We start from the raw sequence: 17,538 nt of genomic DNA on the forward strand, positions 1-17,538 counted from the left end.
GATACTCTGGGACATAGAGATAGTCAAGGATTTCACCCATTTCTTTCTTTTCTGTTCTTGGTCCCAAGCTCTGAGGAAGCACTGGTTGCTCCATATAATCGAGGGAGATGATGTTATACATATACAGAAGTGATATATTCATTGAGTATTGAAAACCATTCCCAAAGGTTTCACCTAGAAACAGAAGCCAAGGAAGGTCTGGTATGCAAAGTAGAATGTTGTGGTTGCAATTAACCTGGTAAAGAACTCTGGCCTTCTACAGAATGTTATTTTTTTTTATCACCTTTGTATTATTGTTTGATTTTTATTTTTGCAGGCAAACTGTTGATGATGTTTGTAAAAATATATTTGTGTACATTTTTCTTTTAAAGTTATATTATTGCTTGCTCTTTATTTTGCGTACATTTTATGGATGAAACGAAATCCAAAATAAACTTAGAATGGATCATTTATAGTAAAATAACTAAGGTAAAGCAAGACAATAGCCAAATATGTATCACCCTCTGGTGTATGCTGTTGGGAATGGTGTTTTAAATAAACTGCCCTATTGAAACAGAGCAAATGTGATCCACAGTTGGGCTTTATAATATCAAGTTCTTATTATGTGTGCTAGTCACCTTTGTAACTGTGGTTGGTGACTTGGAAAGATGAGTGAAACGCACAAGACAATGAAAGATGTAATTGGTTTGAAGATAGAAAAAAATTAGGTGCTTTTGTATGAATTTAGGATTTTTGAGAAACGTGTTTGTAATTGCTTAAGGATGCCTCTTTGATTACAGCAAAATCGAAAAGATTTGTTCTCTGGAAATGTGAATTATGAGGACATTTTTATGAACATAGTTTAAACAAGCTTGATAAAGAGTGTATTTACTTTTGTTTCTCATCAATTTAAGGTGATTTATACATTGGCCTTGGAGTTATTGGTTTAGATACCTGCTTACCAAAAGGAGATTCTTTTTCAACATCCACTACTTGAGAATAGAAGAATCCGGGGCATTGATTTTCCTCCAGCTTGTGGTTGTGATGGGATATCCAGGAAAATAACCATACACATTTTCTTCTTTTTTAGATGGTATTCAAAACCAAGGAAACAGTTTTCAATACTGCTTCTCCCGATTTTAGATGATAGTCAATTTCAACCAGCATTCTTTTTGTTTCATCATGGCAGATGATTCCAGAGTGTGCTGGTCCCTTGAACCATTTCTTTCTATTGCACTCGGGTTTATTAGATCATGATTGTTGCTGTGCTAGTAAATTGTTGATATCAATTACATTTTAATCATATATTTGAATGAAATATTTTAATAGTTTGCAATTTCTGTAAGTATGTATGCTCATTTTGCCATGGTATTTTATAGAGTGACTCTGAAACAAACTCCTTTGCTACTGGTTGTCCTAATTGCTTCAGCCAGAGACCTACACCAAGCAATCTGTGGTTTGCCGAAGTAGAAGTCTGAGGCCTTTAACCTTTTGAAGAACTGATGCCCTTCTGCAGAATGTTGTTTTTAATCACCCTTGTATTATTTATTTATTGCTATTTGCAGGCATCTGAGTGATCATCAATTGATTTTTTTTTTATAAAACAGATTTATTTCTTTGAAAGTTATTTTATCTGTTGCTTTTATATTGTGCTTTTAGATTTTGTGTGCTTTATGGATGATACGGAATCCAAAATGATTTTAGAATGACTAACTTACAATAAGAAACTTAAATAAAGCAAGACAATGCATACGCATGTTTTGCTCTGTGCTGATGGGAAAGGTGTTCTGAATGACCTGACTTGAAACCGTGATGGAATGGAATACATATCGATATCCAAAGTGACGGAATCATGAATCTTCAAATAAATAGCTCCAAATGTCAGTCGAGTAATGTGAGTGTACTCTGACGTTGTCAGTCTCAGCATAGCCGTAATGCGTTGGCTCTGAAAAACGAAGACATTTTGTAACCAAGCAAACTTTGCATTGTAATAATGTAATAATGTTAGAGCATCCATGAGAAACCTCTCATCCAGTCTCCTCCTTGAATTAACATGTGCTGTTGAGCCTCTGCCTAAAGCTAGTAAATGGTTTTATGGAGTTTTTGGATACTTCAGAGTTTAAGGATTGAGATATATGTGCATAGTTAATGCCCATTAGTATTCTGCGAAAGGGGAGGGGGTGCCAGCCTGTCAGCTAATGAGGAGGCTTTACCACATTCCAATTCTCCTATGAGCAGGATGGCCACATCTTTCTTCGCTGGGAATCAGGTAAGTGCAATCCCCTAAACTCCCCCGCACCTCGTGTTTCCATCCTCCGCCCCGCCCACCTTTTCAACATATTTAGGCCCCAAATCACCTTCCCACTTAGCTTGTGTTTCCTTCTTCCTTGCCAGTGCCGGAAACAGTAGTGTTCCCATGGCATGTCCGACTCCTGAATGGCTGCCGTTGGAAAGGGAGAAGGGGGTATCTCTAGTTCCCTTCTCCCTGATCCATGGCGGCCATCTTTTTTGTAGTTTTTTTCTTGAGTTGAGAAATGAGTAACGCACGTTTCTCAACACGAGAAAGATATACTTTTAGTATCATGGTGGGGGTAATGCCCTGGGACACATGGTAAAGCACCTGCTTAGCTAAGGGTTCTAACTAATGCCCTGGGGCATTCCCTCACCAGTAATGCTCCCCCATTAGGTTATATTGCTTAATAGTTGACCCACCAGAACTGGTGCTGCTTTTATCCTTACGTGATTTCCTTCATCTTGCAGACATCCCCCAAAACCTTGATGTCTCTGAAGATGTTTCTGAAGTCCTGGCATTCATTTGCATGGAAACTGAGACCCATGAAACACAAGGTAGAGAGATCATTTTGTTGCAATGTTTCTGTGTATCTTGTCCTGAAACAAATTATATTTAAGTTTTCCTTACATTATGCTTCCAAAACCTGAATCTAGAGCACAGACACAGACAAGGTGGCATTTGAAGGTTCCAACTATTGCAAAGATGGAGAGCAGGGGCTAATGATGTGCAAATGGCCAGGAAAGTAAACTTTTTCTAGGAATCTATGTCTTTTCCTCCCATACCTATTGTTGAAATTAAGTTGGAAGATTTTTTTTTATCCAAATTGGCCTGCTGCTTGCCCATTATGGTCTGCTCCTCTGATACTCCCTAGCTTTTCCTTCTAAAAGCTCTCCTTCTATACTAGGGATGTCAAACATAAGACCCTCAGGGCAGATCTGTCCCCAAAGCCCTTTCCTCAGTCCTTCCATCCTCAGTGCTATTGCAGAGGAATGTCCTTGGCTGCAGCATCTTATGCATATGCATATTGCTGATGACATAGTCTTAATTTGTCTTGAAGGAATAGCCGTGCAACATTTTGTTAATATATATAGGGAGTTTATGAAATTACCTCATATGAAGGTGCATATAACAAAATCCAAGTTTATGGTGTTAGATATGGGAGGATAAAAAAATCTATCCTTCTACTTTAATAATTTAGGAGAAGTTGAAGCATTTGATTACCCAGGAATTAGATTTTCTGCAAACCAAAAGTGGCTAATCGAGTTCAACAAATTAACTGGCAATGTTATAAGGTAACACAGGCATTTTAAGGTTCTCAGCAAAAACTGGCAGCAGTGTGCCTGATGAAGCATTTAAAATATGTGAGGCTAAGAATTGTGGTATGGCATGAAGAACGTGGGGCATCTAGCAATGCTCCAATTCTTTTCAGTCGCTAGGGAAGAACATTGATTTATTCATTCTTTGACAGGCGTTTTGTTCACTAAAGCAATCACATTACTTTACCTTAAAACAAGTCCTAAGCTTCTTACAACAAGACTATCTTAAAGGCATGGTCCGGTAAAAATTTTATTGTCCCTACGGGTCGGCCATGTTTCTTTAAGCCTAAGTGGCTCGATTTTAGAAAAATTTCCTATGGACCATACCCGAGTTTTCGTCCATTAAACGCACGCGAAACCAGGCACCAGGGAGCTGCCATTTTGTGATAATCCTATCATTTCCCCCATCGCCCTGGCTGACCTTCTTCTTGCGGCACTAAGTCAAATCCCCCGCCCCTGAGCCTGACATTATCAAAACATTCATATTCCCCGCCTCTCTCTCGTGACGTTACTGTGCTGCGTAGGCAAACGCGCCCAGTCGTCTTCTACTCGACTCCACACAGAACCCGGAAACCAACACAGACCATCTCACAACACAGCGCGCCACAATTCGGAATATAAAACTGTACTTTAAAATCAAACAGCAACACGGTAGATTTGGTAAAGTACATTTATTTGACATTAAATGTTTAGAGAATATTCAGCAATTGCCATATGAACTCCGAAAGCCATTTATTTTCTTTTATCTGTATCGGCAAATCCGTAAAAGTTTTTCGTGAGTCACGTGCTGTTCCTTTATGGTACACAGGTTGTTGGTTTTCGTTAAAAGAAGCACTTTGGAAGCACGGTGAACTGCAAGGCTGTTCCATCGACTAGGCACTAGTCCACCGTAAAGGTTGATATGTTGCTTCTAGCCACTAGTACAGCGTAAGGGCATGTGGGCCCTTGGCGATCGTCCCATAATATGGTTAACATGCTCCAGTTGTTCACACAAAGCTGCAGGTGTCTATTGAAGAATCCGTCTGCCGGTGTCTCAAACCGATGACAGTAGCAGAACGGGAGCAAATACCTGTTATGAAAACAAAAAAATTATAATTAGTCTCGCCAGCCGATCTTAATATTACTCATTTTATTTATTACAGCCGATCAGAAACTATTTGCTTGCAAGGATAGTTCAATGGAGTATGTTCGGCTCTAAAATCAATGCGAAAAGTAACAAAATAAATCGAGGCCAACACACAATGAGAAACGACTGTTTGTCTACATGCGTGTGGAATGATATGATATATGATATGGCATTTGTAACGCGCCTATACACAATTGTTTCAAGGCGCGACGAGGCAGGGGGGGAACAAGGGGAGACAGACAACGATCCTACTAGGCCAGGTGTCATTCAGATCGCGCAAGGGGAAGGGGAGAGGGGGAAAAAGTGCTGTACATGGTTAGTAGAATACAAGATAAATAATAGGGCTAGCTGGTGGCAAGTGCAAGGTAAGTGCCGGGAGAAGGGGCTGAAGGATACAGAGACAGTCCCGTAGTGCAGGTAGGCAGTGCAGGGAAGAGTGGCTGGGCCAAGGACCGAGATCGGTGAGACCTGTGGACCTGCATGCCCATGTGCCCACCACGAACACGTTTTCCTTGCTTTTCCTAGCTCTTCATTTATTCATGCATCCATTCATTAATTCTTCATTCCGGTATAAAAGCGTCTAAAGATTTACTCACATTATATTTGAAATTTGCATTGTGTCTCTGCGTAATGCAGTCTGTAAATCCGACTGTGCTCTCGACAACGATTTTTCGTATACTGAACATGAAACTCGGTCTAGTTTCAGAATTTTCTGCCTTATCGTCTCTTACGTTATTGCGCACCCCCTTCAAATAAAGTTCTTTCGGCATGGTCCCTGTCTCAAGGTCAAAAAACAATAGAACCTTATACTTCCAGTGTGACTTGTGGGCCTCTTCTGGCCTCGAGCTGAAAATCAAAGCTGCTGACCTTCGCATTCGTTATTTGCAACATCCCGTAGTAAAGGCATCTGTGATAACTTGAAGTTTCGAATCCATCTATGTAGTCCGCCTCAATGTGCAAATGCGAACTGGCTTCTCCCCCAAATGCCACGGCCCGCTTGGCGCATTCTAAGGCCCCCAATTTTGTCCCCGTTGTCTGCGAGCTTTGCAGCCCCAAAGAATCATAACTATGGAGACATTTAATTTTTGGCGGAAGGTCAGGGAAAGTATAAAGTACCAGAGGAGTTGAGTTAAAAGTGAGATTTATTGTTTATTTGTTTCATTATTTGCAATACGCAAGCCTCCGCTCCGTTAACAGTGCACAGCATTTACATTTACATGAGATGAGACATGAGAAAAATATATACATACACATATAGACATGGTCAGCAATATGAAGTGAATAGAGAGAGAATTCAAAGATGACACCCAGCTTGTTCGCCACCCATGATGGTGAAGGTAGGGGTTAGGGTTACAGGTACACTGTACAATAACATTTATTTACAAAAAGACAATCGTATTGCAATTATTTAAACCGGGATTTGTACTTCACAACCAGCTCTCCTTTGGGTGGACATGGCACAGTTGCAATGTTCGGTGGCAATGGATCTCTGCTCTGCACAGAAACGTCCAAAATTCCATATCTGTACTTCTCTAACACAGCAACAATAAGGACTTTCACAAAGTCGAACTGCATTTCATCATAGACTGGTTTGATCACCCATTGCTTACTTCGTTTTGAAAAGGACTTAGTGTAGAGTGGCATCCTTACGTTATCCCTAGTCCTAGATTGTTCACATCCGACATTGCTGTTATGGGCCAGGACCGCTAGTAGAGTGTGATGTTTCATGCCCCGAAAGCTAAAATGCAAGCGCTTTGGCCTGTACTTTAGACACATATTGTGGAACACCTCCAAACCTCCTGTGTGACAGAATTCTGTCAGTCCTCTCAAATCTCTTGATAGAGTTTTGTCAAAAACAATCTTCTCAATGGCTTTGTGTGTTGGTGAAGATGGAATCAACCACTTCCTCTTCCTTGCCTCCTCTGGGGACAAAGGGTCATTTTCACATTGGTTGAAATGTAGGTTTTCTGACCAGCGGTGAACGTTGGTACAGTGGTGCATCAGTGACCGCCACTTTTCAAGTAGTATTTCCACTGACCCTTCCCAAGTTTTTGAGCTCCACCAAAGATGGTTGCTGATAGACTGGGACCACTGCAAAATACTTTCAAAACCTTTTTTTTTCCTGCAGCCGAGATTTTCTTACTGATTGATTTAGCAAGATACCATATGTCAAAGTGATGATTAATAAGCGGGAACTGCTCTCTCATTGTCTTGGCAATTGAAACGTGTCTGTCTGTGGCTATGAGGTCGATGTGCATTCCCCTTGATTGTAGATATTCCACTGATTTTATAAATCCTAGTTTCTCCATGGCCACTGAGGATGTACATTGGGTTACCTGCACGACCACCGAACTCACAATTTTCTTACTATCCATGTCCTGAAAGTGGTAGGTGCAGTACTTGGCAGAAAATCCAGGGCTGTCGCACTGTCCATCGCCAGCTAGTCTGAATCGTTTCCCTTCGAATGTACTTGCTAGAGACAATTGTTCAATTTTCCAAGCATCACTAATGGCCGGAAACAGATAATCACGTTGGTATATGTAGTACTGCGTTTTAGAAATGAAATGGAGTCCCACAAACTGAAAGAAAGCCTCTAACTTTCTAAAACTGGAGCCACTAAAAAGTGATGCAGCTGCACACATTAGATTGCCTGCTGGCCTTTTCCCCAGCATCGGTTGCGCAGACCATGAGAACGTCTGATTTAATCTACAGGCGGCATTTATTTTGACGCTACTGCCTTTTTTTTGACGAGTCACATTAATCAATGGCTTCCCACATACTTTCCCTCTAACGGAATGCCCACATTTCAGCATACTTATAATATCCATCAAACAACTGTCGAATACAATGTATTTGCTCTCTTTCATTAGACTGTCATCCGCCGTCAATGTTTTTTCGGCCTGTGACGTTGCAGAGATTTCAACACTTTGGAAAGAAATATCGCTGACATCAAGTTCTGATGCGTCTATGGATGCTGCTACTGGTTCATTCTCTGTCATTTCGACACCTGTTACTTCAACATTGATGGGAGAAAACAACAATGTCGACAGGTTTTTGGGTGGCATTTTTTTGGCGGGTGTAGATTGTGTGAATTGATCTGCAATATCATCTTCTTGCAGTGGTGCGGTCGTACTGTAGCAATGGTCCAATGCAACTTTGCTGTATTCTCCGGACACAATCAATTCATTTTCTGGCCATTGGACAAGAGCATCTAGAGCCTGAATACGCCGCGCCTCAATTAATAGTTCCTCCATAGTGTACATGGTCTGGCAAGCAACATCTCTCATTCGCTTCACTGTCTGTGTATGTATAGTTCTGACACCCACGGGTAACTAGAGGAGAGATTGGGAAAGGGATGTTCAGTTTGAACACAAGATAAAGTGTAGTCCAATTGACTGGAAAGAAACATAAAATAGTCCCCAGCACAAACATTTTTTTAAAGTTATGAACTGTTTGTAACTAACCTTTTTTTGGTTTCTTTTCTTTGCAACTTTTTTGACTCGACCTTCAACATCTGCACGCTGTAGCTCCGATTCATTTCTGCATGTCCTCCCTTCCTCTTGCGCTGCAACAACTATATTTTCTGTATCCGCATAGACAGCACAGAATGAGGCTCCATCGACTCCCTGAAACATAGTACTTTCATTACTATGTATCAAACTATTGTTAGCATAAAACACACGTGAGGACGAACACACAGGTACATCTCAATAGCCAAACACGATTTAAACATTGTGTAGAACAATCAAACGACAAGTATTCGACCTGTGATGATCTATTTCGATGGAACTGTCAGTATCCATTCCTCTGGCTCTGCATGGACTGCCATGAATGGTTGTATTGGAGATGAGGCATCAGCATCTCCCTGAAACACAGTACTTGCATTAGTATGGTTTTCAATATTGGAAACATGACACACACTTGGGGTCGACGGCACAGGTACATATAAAGAGATAACCACAAATGATGCATTGTCTGAAACAATCAAGGAAAATCTAAATATGCAGATTTCATCGACTTATTTCTCTGATTCCTTTACATCTGCATCATCTAAATGGGATGTTGTGATTGTAGTGGAAGCTCCGTCGTCTCCCTGAAACACAGTACTTGCATTAGTATGGTTTTCAATATTGGAAACATAACACACACTTGGGGTCGAACGCACAGGTACATATCAAGAGATAACCACAAATGATGCATTGTCTAAAAGAATCAAGGAAAATCTAAATATGATCACATTTCATCGACTTATTTCTCCAATTTATTTACATCTGCATCATCTAAATGGGATGTTGTGATTGTGGTGGAAGCTCCGTCGTCTCCCTGAAACACAGCACTTGCGTTAAAAGGGAAGAAAGTATAGCAAATGGAATCACGTTATATGTTCACGCATGATGGAGCTGTCAGTATCCATACCTCGTGCTGCTGAAGAATATCTATGGATGTTGCAAATTTAGTGCGCACTTCCGAAAGCTGTTGCGCCGATTCGCATACGCAAGGTCCCGCTTCCACTTCCCCTGGAATTACTTTAATGTCAGGCTCTGCATCAAGTTCAGGGGTTGATGCTCCATCAACTGCCTGAAACATAGTACTCGCATTAGTAAGGATTACAATATTGAAAACATAACACACACTTGGGGTCGAAAGCACAGGTACATATCAATGGCTAACCATGAATGAAACATTGTGTAGAACAATCAAACAACAAGTATTACAGCTCTGATGATGACGCTCGATGGAGCTGTCAGTATCCATACCTCCTGCTGGTGAAGAACATCTAGAAATGTTGTAGATGTGGCGGACGCTTCAGCATCTCCCTGAAAGACAGTACTTGCATTAGTATGGATAACACTAATTATAACTGAAAACAAAACGCCATTGGACGATAACTAAGGTGTATATCAATTGGAAAGCACTAACCAAACATTTGGTAAAATAATTACACGATAGAATAAAACTATTACTTGACATGCATAAAACAAGTCTGTAGCGGAGTAGCCTAGTAAGATTACCTGATACGCGCTAGAAGTGGTTGATAACTGCGACCACGTCAAGGATGTAGAATGTTCTTGCTTCAGATTCAAGGGATAGTCAAGAAGTTGTAAAGGTAAATTATTGAATGATAATGAAATGCCAATATTAAAAATAGCCATGTAAGGCGACAGAATACTTGAAAAATGCGCAATATAGCACAGTTCCCTGTTCCCATATATATACATTTCTTTTGTGGGTTATGAAATCGAAAAATAATTTATTGATAAATGTCATTATTCAAAAAGCTATACACTCATATCAATATCAAAAGTATTACAAGGGATACAACACCTAAAATATCAATTAATCCATTCGGCTACCTACACACTACCGCAAGGCCTAAAGCTAAATCTGGACACTTGAATCACCAGTGGCAGAATGTGGACGAATAGAGTGGGAATAGCGTTTGCAAGCAATTTCCGTGTCGTTCGCCGTTTATTCTTCTTTGTTACCCAAGATGTGGCGTACATGTCCGAGGAAAAGTCCCGGCTGCAGATGCGGTATCAATCACCCCTCTTGTCCTGTAAGACTTGTTGGACTCTACTTTCCTGCTCATCCAGTGGATATCCGCAATGTCTGACCCATTCTCTTATTCGATCAACAGTTTTCGGGAATACATGCATTGTAGTGCCTTCAGATTTCGCATGGGTCTTCGAAGGGCAACCGCTAATCGAACAGGCAGGCATTGTTGATAATTCTGAAAAGTAAATATCGACATCATTATACAATATTCATGAATAAAGATTTGATACAAAAGTAAATGAATCATACAATGATCAATGCAAGGTTTGTTTTGGTCGCAGGAACTATACCAGTTCATCATGTGCGGCTTAGTATTTGCATAAGTTGCAGAAATGTATAAATGATGTGACTAAACTCTGAACATGCGACTCGTCCCTTGGATGTTCTGTCTTGCACGAGAAGGAAACATGCTTACATTATAGACTGGACCCCCGAAGGATGCAATTCGATGACAATTGACACACACGAAAATAAATAGATCTATTGATAGCATAACAATGGAAACTCAAGTCAATAGCAATGAGACCAATGAACATAGCACTATTGGGTACTCTACTCGCAAACAGATAGAAATTTAAAAATCAGCGAAATGTCGGGGGGGGAAATTCTGCCGGGGTCGGCCGGGCCGTCCGCAGACCTCCGGGCAGGGAGGCCCCAACTCCTCCCGTATATCCCAGAAGAGATAGAGTATGAGACACACACAAGAAGCAAGGTGACTCTGCTGTTTATTATACAAAAACGGCAGGGATGGGTCAAGGAGCGTACGCGTCCGTCCTGACACACACACAATCGTGGGGCTCGCAGGCCCTTTTTACCTTAGTATGACGCGCTACTTGCGTCATCTTTAGAAAGTTAGCAAAAAACCTATTGCCACTCTTAATTGGTTGCTCGAGTGGTAGGGTTAGTATAGCATACGTATAGAGAACAATATTAGTGGACAAGGGTTAGTCAGGTGATATATCTGGGTTGTCCCTACAATTAGATACATGAGAATTGTTACATGAAGACTACTGATGATTGGTCAATGTTAATGGCGTCAGTGATAAGAGCCCCATGTTCTGATTGGTGCGCCCGTGAGCTTCCCAGCTTGGGACCATCGCTGTTCCCAGCTCTCGGTTTACCTGTCATTTGCAACAATGTTCCACTATGAGTACGTGCAGACAATGTGAGGACTTATTCATGAGCTGGAAGGCCGACTACTCCCACTGTCGCAGATGTCCATTGAGCCTTTTAAGTGTGTCTGCCTGTGTCTTGTACCAAGGGATCCAGACGCCTTCTTTCTCCTGGACTTGGCATCCTGTCAGGTTCGGCTTGGTCACGTGAGGTGGGACCGTGTTTGAGGCAGACTTTTTGCACAATTAATATTGTTTTTCTACTGTGTGCCTGGTTTAATTTGCAGGTGTGATTTTAACGTTGGTGCGCGGCGTGCGAGGTTGCAACATCGTGCCCTTGATGGTCTGCTTTCGGAATGTGGGTTTGCAACATTGCGACCTTGGCTGTCTGCTCTCGCCGGGCTCATTCTGCAGGATCAGCAACCTGACTCTTGTTCTTTTAACGTCCATGGGAGCTCTTGCTTGCGGCCTACTTAGGCCTCGTGTATAGGTGAAACCATCTGGTGCACAGGCGCTTTAGGTTATAGTATCATATTGTCTTATGATCAGTATCGTGTCTTCGTTATATTTCTCATTATGGTACTTGGTTTTAGGAGAAGCGTAAGCAAGCTCTTTAGATGAGTTCATGATGCGTCTTGCGTTTCTGCATTTTGAGAGCCTATGTGGAAAATAATAAAGATGCACGTCCGTGAGTATGTCTGTCGCCTACGTCATAGCACTGAGTATATTCTTCGTGTAGATTGGTGCGGGAGTGTCCAGTGTGTATATTTACACAGGTGTGCTGACCGTTGGCTAGGTCGTCATGGCATCTCTAACGACGTGTTGGTTTTAGTCTAGTTGATCTGTGCCGCAGGTGTCAGCATGGGCAGGGCGCACTGCCGGGCAGGCAGATGGACACATCCGTATGTTCCTGTACCAGGGTATTTGGTCGTCTGGTAGATGGGCAAACTATTCTCGTGGCGGGTGCTTGGGCCGTGATCCTTTAGGCCAGGCGCGAGAGGGGAAGGACGGGAGCCTGTTTTTCCATTCTCCCACTTCAGTCCCCCCTCTGGTCGACTTGTCGACCACAAACATATCTTTTTCATTATCTCCTCTTACTCTCCATATTTTAGTTATTCCTCCTAGATGTCCATAGTGGTTAACATGATCTTCAAATGACCAATACATATATTCACAGGTTCCTCCAGGAGTACAGTATACCCATTTCCCTATGTAACTCCTGGGGTTTCTTGGGTTCTCGATCTTCACTGAGGGTGGGTCCAGATGGTTGGTGATGATCTGGTTTCGCAGCTTCTCCCTCTCTTGTATTATTATGCCTGCGTGTTGGCCGTCATCTGCTGGCATCAAGGGGTGCATACCGACCATTTCAAGCAACTCGTCGGTGGTGCGTGCCTTCCGGGCCTTCCAAAATCTTATTATGATCAGTGTAGCTCCATCCAAAGTAGTACAACCAACTATTATTTTTAGTCCATCTGACAGCCAAGCTGGCATCCATGACCATAATAGCGAAAACCAGCTCTCATCCTTTTTCACACCTTTACTTTCATCCATCATTTTGGAGTGCATCTGGGCCAATTGTGAAACTGCTTCTGTCAGTGTACCGTTGTCAGCATCATTGGCAGGAATGAACGTGCAGCATGATTGTCCTACCTTTGCGCATACTCCTCCTTCCATGGCTGTGAGGAGGTCCAATACATATCTGTTCTGGAGTGCTACCATCCTTACAGCTCGCAGCTCCTCTTTTATTGCGTTGAATCCATTTACTGTAGAATTGATGGTCATCATTAGCTCCCATCTAGTTATCTGGAGCCATTTTGCGTTTGCGTAAGCCTGCAGTCCCGGATGGATTATTGAGGAGAAGAACATTGCTGCTCTGCTGAATAGTCTGTGTTCTGACGGAATTGAAGTGAGGGCCGTTTCCGACCTTCCCCATAGGTAATTTCCAGTCAGAGGTTCTCCTTGTCTTTTCCTTCTATTTAGGACGGTATTATTGCCGTTGGTCCTGTTCCCTTGTTCCTCCTGAGGTGGTGCAGATCTCTTCTTTCTCTTGTCCCCTTCATCCATTTTGGGAAAGTTAGCCACATTCACATGCTTCTTGGGTACCACTAGTGATGGTACATTAACGTGCACCATCGTGCATACACCATTCCACAGAGGGGGCAGTGTGTGGTATGCCTTTTCTCCACAGGCCCAGTAATGGTCCATTATTACTGCTGTTCCTGCTCCCCCCTCAGGTAACTCCATCACGCTGGCACAATTGGTGTTGTATCCAACGTCCACTTCTCCTTTATGTTGGTAGCATACCTTAGGCGCAGTCAGCGGCAGTATTGTTATTGGGTCTTCATCCGTCTCTATCCATGTGAGCATTGGTACGTACTTGATCCAAGTCGTCCAACATCTGTGGTTGTGTGCCTCGATAGTTGAGATAGTTTCCTTTGTTACCATGTTGCTTCCAATCACTCCTATCTCCCAATTGTTGTCCAAGTACACCTTCCCCGTTATCGTCACCAGTGGCCTCTCCCAGCATCCTAGTTTACCAGGAACTTCAGTGGCATACCAATCACATGGTAAATACTGCAGTGTTACTTTCTTTGTTTCCCCTTTTGCAGGACCACTTGTTATGTATCTGAATGCTTCAGCATGTAAACTGCTCTTGTGGTAACTCAAATAAGCCTTGAGGAAGTTGTTTTCGTATGGGTATGAATCTCGTGTTTTCCACACCATATGCACCACTGTCCCTTGAAATCTTCCTTTCGTTTGGAACAGTGCCAAGTATATTATGCATTGTGCTGTCTTTTCATCTATTTCTGTGGCAACAAATGTTCGGGAAGCGCTCATGGCGTATGGTATTAATGAGCAAACGTAGCAGCTGTCTTCTGTTGTCTGCTTACCAATGCGGGTCATGTGTTGGTACCATATGTTGTTTAACACGTGTGCTGAATCTTGTATATAATTATCAATACCTTTATTATCTGAGTATGTGCTGCGTTGAACTCTATTTTGCTTGTGTATAATTTTACTAGTATCACCTGACGTAACACCTGTTGCAGCTGGGGATGGGGGTGTATTAGGTTTGGGTACAGCAATAATATTGATAGCACAGCTGTACTGCCATACAGAGGCAGCCAAGAACCCGGTGATCATCAAAATCCCTATTATTTTTATTACATATGCTAATTTCATCGGCATTTTTGCTCTTACCTTGCTGCGGTCCGGCAGCGTATTCTTGCGACGTAGAAGTTGCCCGCCTGAAAATTCTCAATATGCTGGTTATTAAATGTTAGTTGTTGTTGTTTAAGCTCTCCCTATCAGGTAGTCATTCAGTGCCCAGGCGAAGAGCTGTTCCCACGCCAATCTAAGCGATCTATCTCTTAGGGCAGGCAAGTATGGGTGGAGGTGGGGCATTGAGTATTCTATGGCCAAGAGGAATGCTGTGCAGTACACACGTACCCTTCTCTTTTTCAGGTACGTTGGCCTTTTCATTTCATATACAAATTGGTGTGACAATTCTTCTGGGTAGTCATCGTCTGAGGGTACCATCTACTCCTGGGCAGTGAATTTGTTAGTTATATATTTCTTAGCAGTACAATAATACGCAGTTCCTGCATGTGCGAGAGAAAAGAAAAGAAAGCATTCACGTGTTTACATGTGTACTTGTGCAATACATTGTCCTTTAGTTCAGTTATTACTCGTAGTGGGGGTAGGGGTCAATGGGCAGGGGGTTTGGGCTCAACTGGCGGAAGTATTTTTATTCTTTGAGCGTGTGACCATGGGGTGGGCAGTATGGGGATCACCCTTTTCTTCTTTAGTTATTGTCTCTGGGGAATCTGGGGAGTGACAGGGTATGGGAACACTTGGGTCGTTGGCTGTGATAGAACTCTCTTCCTCCGTCGGCGGTGTTGTTGTTGTTCTTCCAATGGACCTGTCGGTGGCGCTGGGGCAGGTCTTGATTTTGTAGATCTTTACATCGTGTAGGTGTTTCCAGGCACGCTTATCCTGTAGCTTTACTTCTCTCGTTGATACCTCCTCTACCAGATGGGGGCCAGTAAATCGTGGACTGTTCCACTTCCTATTGAAATTGCGAAGTAGTACGTGGTCACCTTTAGCAATTCTACACAGTCCTTCCTTTTCCAGTTCTTTATCCGCGTCTTCTTGTTGATTGCTGTTAGACCCGCCCCGTGCGCGCTCGAGCTGTTGAGACACAAACACTACACTAGTAATCAAAGAAGACACATATTGGTACATTTCATACCAAGAACACTCGCTGTGCTTTCGTGGTCGGTAAATGCTCTTGATGTTGGCGTTAGGGGAAGGCGCATTTGACGTCCGGTAACCACCTTGTGTGGGGTGAGGTGGTGGTCGGACCCTGGTCTATTCCTTAGCTCAAATAGGGCTAATGGAAGGCAATATAACCAACTCTTCTTTGTTGTTTGCTGTATCTTTGTGATCGCCTCCTTTAATAGGCCATTCAGGCATTCACATATACCGTTGGCCTGTGGGTGGTATGCACATGCAAATGTATGCTTTATGTTCAGCAAGGATGTGATGTGCTGGAACATTTCGTTTGCAAAATGTGGGCTATTGTCTGACCTTAACACCTCGCACACTCCCCATCTTGGGAAGACCTCCCTCACTAGGAATTTAGCTGCTCTAAATGCATCTGGGTGTGAACAGAGCCCTGCTTCAATCCACCTAGAGAATAGGCATACTACTACGATCATATACCTATTTCCTTGACATATGTTGATCATATCAACGTAGTCAATATGGAGATGCCGGAAAGGTCCCTCTGGCCGGGGTATAGTACCTCTTACCACCTTTAGAGTATGGCCGGCCGTAAACTGTTGACATGTGAGACAATTACTGATAAAGTTTGACACATGAGAATTTAGCTCGGGGCAGAACCAGTCTTCCCTAATTCGTGCTGCAATTACTTCCTTGCCTGTTTGGGCTGGATGATGTAGTTGGCTCAGGGCAGTGTCCAAAAGTGCCAATGGCATTACAACTTTTCCAGTGCCACCCTGGCGCCATAGTGCGTCAGTTGGTGACATTGTGCATCCTCTCTTTACCCATATTTCTTTTTCGGCCATTGGTGCAGCCGCTTGTAGCTCCATAATCTGCGTGGCCGGGAGATGGGTGTACCCTTCTCTTATCAACATCTCCTTAGCCATTCCCCTCCCTCTCCCTCTCTGTGACTCTGGGGGGTTCCATATCTCACCAAAGTATGCAGCATACTTCGCATGTGCGTCTGCTGCTGCATTCCCCTTTGAGACGTGGTCTTCACCATTGGTGTGTGCGGTGCATTTTACTAAGGCTAATTCTTGGGGGTCATTTATTACTTCAATTAGTTCAGCCAATAAGAGAGCATGTTGCACTGGAGTGCCATCAGCTCTCGTAAACCCCCTTCTTCTCCATTTCGACAGCCCTGAGTGGACAGTGGATGTAACATATGCGCTGTCGGAGTATATGGTCACTCGTTTGTCAAAGCTTTCCTTCAACGCCAAGATCAGTGCAACTAGCTCCGCTGCTTGAGCGGAGAAATGCTGTGGTAATTGTACACATTTTATTGCCACACACACCGGTACCTCCATCATTTTCACCACTGCTGCCCCAGTTCTCCTTATACCATCCCCTTGATCGATAGTTGATGACCCATCAATAAATAAGAGCTCACCACCCTCCAGTGCGTTTTCTTCAACCTTTCTAGTACATGAGTACATTTCAGTTATTTCCGTACAGTCATGGGCATAATCTCCCTCCTCAATTACTTCTGCTAGGAATCTTGCAGGGTTGACTGTGCTACATCTAACAATTGATAGTTCAGCTCTTGATAAAATGATCTCATAACCTGATGCTCTTTGCGTAGTTAGGGTGGACTTAGGTTTATTCAATATCGCAAATAGTGCATGTTCCACAAACAGTGTAGTTGGGCACCCCATGGTGATTGCTGATGCCTTTTCCACTGCAAAAGCAGCTGCGGCGAGACCTTGTTCGCAAGGGAAGTGGCCTAACATCACAGGATCTAAGTGGCCGCTGTAAAATGCTACTGGTTTGTAGCCCATGCTTGTTTTTTGAGCCAACACTGCTTTCATTACTGCTGAATCGCAATGTGAGAATATAAAGAATTGTCGCTCATAGTCTGGGGATGCCAGTACT

Source organism: Ambystoma mexicanum, chromosome 10 (genome assembly GCF_040938575.1).
Source record: "Ambystoma mexicanum isolate Mex_15411 chromosome 10, UKY_AmexF1_1, whole genome shotgun sequence".
Taxonomy (NCBI): Eukaryota; Metazoa; Chordata; class Amphibia; order Caudata; family Ambystomatidae; genus Ambystoma; species Ambystoma mexicanum.